Genomic DNA, 4299 nt, shown 5'->3' on the forward strand with positions numbered 1-4299 from the left:
TCCTTGTTTGCAGTTTTCTAATACTTCGCTGTACCCTTTAGTTCTGTAATTTTAAGAACTATCTTCTAACTCTTCTCGCATGGAATTGAGGTTAAGATTTCGCTCTTTTCACTTCGTTCTATTACCGAACTGCTGCATGTTTCATTAAAATTGGCGAGTTATGTATAAATTTTTTCTGGTAATTATTTGAAGTTCACATCATAAACCACAACCACCGATATAGATTTTTCTTAATAAACTGCATTTTCTCTTTGTCTTGTAACGGGTGAATTTATACTGGAAAACTAACATGTTATATATACTCTCACTACGCAATAACTTTTTCTATAATTTCCTATTTCTTATTATAGTGTAATGCAGTACATCAAATAAGAGGTATAGTAGATGTAATAAAATGTTAATTTTTACTATCGAACAGCTGTTGCAAAAAAAAGAAGCTATAACGTAATACAGAAAATGAAGAAAACAATAAAAAAAGGAAGTAAGCCTTCACTGCATACAAAGTAAGTTTGAGACGTCGGGGTGGTGTATAAACAAAGTAGTAGACGTAAGAAAAACGATAATTATAGTGGTGAAACTAGGGGAAAGTTAGGTACAAAATTGGAAAAACACGTGACGTCAATTGGATAATGTTATAGACAGTTTCCTTAGTTTTTGTATTTCACAAGACATGGCGGTAGGATAACTAAAAAGTATTTGTCTGCATATTAAGAAAACTGTTTTAGGAACATATTAAAAAAATTACAACAGTTAAAAGTCGATTAATTTAAATAAAAGTATTGAAATAGATGTCATTTGGCAATGTCTGATGCATACAGTAGTAGCCAAAAGTAAAGCTACCCTTGACATTGGTTTTAAAAATGCGACCTCTGTTTTGCTCATCACCAACTACATAATTGATGTTGTGATAGTTGGAAAAAGCACAAAAAAAGAGTCAAAACACTCAATTAACTTAAACAGATTTTATTTTAAATTTTATTTACAAAAGAAAAAACAAAGTTTTTATATTTTACACTGTGACAAAAGTAGAGCTACCAAAGAAAGTATGCAGATATGTCCAGTATTCTTATGACAAAATATTAGAGAGTATCTTCACACTTACCAGCGTGTAATTACTGCTCGTTGTCCTCGGTGTGATCAAAATGAAAGTATCTATAACATATTTTTTGAGTGCCACATCGCTGAGCCAACTTGGCGCTGGGTAGACAAAATTTTTAATATATGTATCTGCTGGCAAAACGTAAAATTCCATTCTAATTTCCCTGTTAAAAACCAAAATAATTACTTAATTAATTGGGTTACTGCTTTGACCAAGAGGATTATCTAGAAAGCGAGATGCGCCCTTATTTTTGAAAATGAAAAATCAAACGCAATTTTTGTAATAAATAAAATACGTGATGAGGCAAACTTCAAACTAAAAGCTGACTATAAGAACTTTACTGACAGGGAACACAACGCTCTATACTTTGGCACTGAAAATATTATATGCTACACATTTGTATGTAAATATTTTATTGTAACTGATATACTTATAAAATTATTTCTGTATAATTATGTAAACTTTGTATCAACTCTATTTCATAATATTTCGTAATTGTACAATTTAGATAAATTTTCTGTAATTATAAATAGCAATGTTTGTAAAATGTAAAAGTCAAAATAATAATAATTTAAATAATTTATTTATAACTCACATAAAATCTATACTCCGTATAGAAATATTATTTAACTTTTTAATTTTGATTTTTTTTATTTGCTACTGTTCTGTATACCTTTCTCTCATAATACCCACTATGTATATAATTGTATGTATGTGACTACTGTAAATATTCTTGGGTATTATGGCTATGTCTTCTTATTTATTATTTAATTAATGGGTAGGTCAAATATTACAATGTACAAGGTTTCCTGATGTTCTGCATGTTGCTTATTTGTAACAACTAATACACCCATACTTCGCTATAACGGCCCTCTTCAATTAAGGCACGTTTTCGATTTACGGCCTAAAATGCTTCGCTAAACGGCAAAAAAAACTTTTTTCGATGTCGATATATCTACATGTTGCCAATCTTGTGCAAGCGCAATCTCGATGCACACTCTTTTCTATTTCTTCTTGTTTACGAGCGTTATTCAGTGTGTGCTCATAAAGCGGCTGGTTTAGACTTGTCTGTGAGTGTTTTATGTAGTACATATTTATTACTGATTGTTACACATTAACTGGAAAAATTGGAAACAATTAGGGACATTTTTGGTACGTAAGTACATATGTATGTATGTACAAATTAAAAATTTTTAATATGTATTTTTTTATTAAACTTATTTTATAATTTCATTATTTTTTAGACAAAATGCCACCGAAACGATTATCGACTTCGGAGACTGATAAAAAGAGATGCCGAAAATCAGTCACGCTAGGAACTAAACTAGAAGTATTTCGTCGTATAGAAGCTGGAGAGAAAATTATTGAAATTTGCAAGGCAATGGGACTTGCGAAATCTACCATTCAAACAATTCGCGATAAAAAAAGAAGATATTAAAACATATTTGCAATCTGCTGCACCTTTAAATGTCTCGAGATTAACACGCCAAAGAAATTGGATTATGGAAAAAATGGAAAAACTATTGATTATATGGATTGAGGACAATAACAAACGGAGAATGCCAATCAGTCAAATGACTATCCAGGAAAAAGCTTTAAGTATTTTCGAAAATTTGAAGAATGGAGATACCGATGAATCTGCTGAAGATGTCACATTCCAAGCAAGCCGAGGATGGTTTGAAAAATTTAAAAATAGATTTAATTTGCATAATTTGAAAATGAAAGGTGAAGCAACTAGCGCCGATGAGGCCGCATCTAAGGAATATCCCAACATTTTAAAGGAAATTATTGAAAGAGGTGGTTATAAACCTGAACAAGTGTTTAACGTAGACGAAACAGGGCTTTATTGGAAGCGAATGCCTGATCGCCCGTACATTTCAAAAACCGAAAAATCTGGTTATAAGGTGTCTAAAGAACGATTAACTTTGCTACTTGGTGCAAATGCCTCGGGTGATTTTATGCTAAAACCACTTTTAATATATTTGTCCGAAAATCCAAGGCCTCTTAAAGGACTAAATAAAAATCAATTACCCGTCATATGGAGATCCAACAAGAAAGCTTGGATGACTATTTGCGAGACAATAACTTGGAAAAATATTTGTGAGACAATAACTTAAGCAACAAGGCTTTGCTAATTTTGGATAATGCACTAGGGCATCCTACTAATTTATCCGAACTATCTGAAGATGTCATGATTAAGTATACATTCCGAAAAATACAACAGCTCTGATCCAACCAATGGATCAGGGTGCAATAGCCACTTTTAAGGCATATTACCTACGCCGAACTTTCCGACAACTTATAAGGGAAACCGATGGTAAATCTTCAATTAAAACATTTTGGAAAAACTATAACATCAAGGATGCTGTTGATAGCATCAGTGAATCATGGAAGGAATTAAAATTAACAACAATGAACCATGTTTGGAAAAAAATATGGCCAGAATGTGTAAAAAGTACTGATGCAGAAGTTAATTTCCTTTCTGAAATCAGTCAAAACATTTTAGATCTAGCACATGATCTCGGCTTTGAAGGTTTGAACGAACGTGATGTGCTTGAGCTACTTGAAGCTGATAGGGAACCCCTTTCATATGAGAAACTCATTCAGTTGCAAGCAGAACCGGCATTTGATGAAGAGACAGAGCCTGTTGTATCCAAACAGCTAACATCAAAAAATTTGTCGAAAGCTTTTTCCAGTTTCGAACAAGGAATAAACATCCTCCTTGAAAACGATCCTGACGTCGAACGTAGCGCNTTTTGCTTAACACGACAAACACGCAAACTTTAATTAATTAAAATCACGAAACATCATCAGCATTAAAATCTAATAACTTTGCTACGTTAAAATTACCGCGATTTAAACACTCATTTGATTTGTATATGGAAAAAAAGGTAAAGTATAAAACGTTTTTACTATTCTGACAGCCACTACAACAGGTACACTAGATATTTACTGGTAAAAAACAATAAATATTCCAATGAACATTCTTGATTGAGTGCAATACGGTTGGACATAGGCATATGCTATCCTGTGGCAGATGTTTTTACAGATGCCACTTGTAGATCGCCAGAAGATTTTTCCGAAACAATCCGGCAGCTTTAACACACGTTTTAAGGCGTCATAATCGCATGGGGGTATGAACTTCGACGACAGAAAAAGACAAAAGGTCTCACTGAGATTCGAACTAGGATCGCTGGATT

At 32.7% G+C, this 4299-nt stretch overlaps 1 pseudogene; it reads left to right on the plus strand.

The window, feature by feature from the left end:
* Positions 1-670: 670 nt before the first annotated feature.
* Positions 671-3886, plus strand: LOC111639833 (annotated as a pseudogene).
* The last annotated feature ends 413 nt before the right edge of the window (positions 3887-4299 follow it).

This window comes from Centruroides sculpturatus, unplaced genomic scaffold (genome assembly GCF_000671375.1).
Source record: "Centruroides sculpturatus isolate CEXI.00-Female unplaced genomic scaffold, Cexi_2.0 scaffold995, whole genome shotgun sequence".
NCBI classification, from domain to species: Eukaryota; Metazoa; Arthropoda; class Arachnida; order Scorpiones; family Buthidae; genus Centruroides; species Centruroides sculpturatus.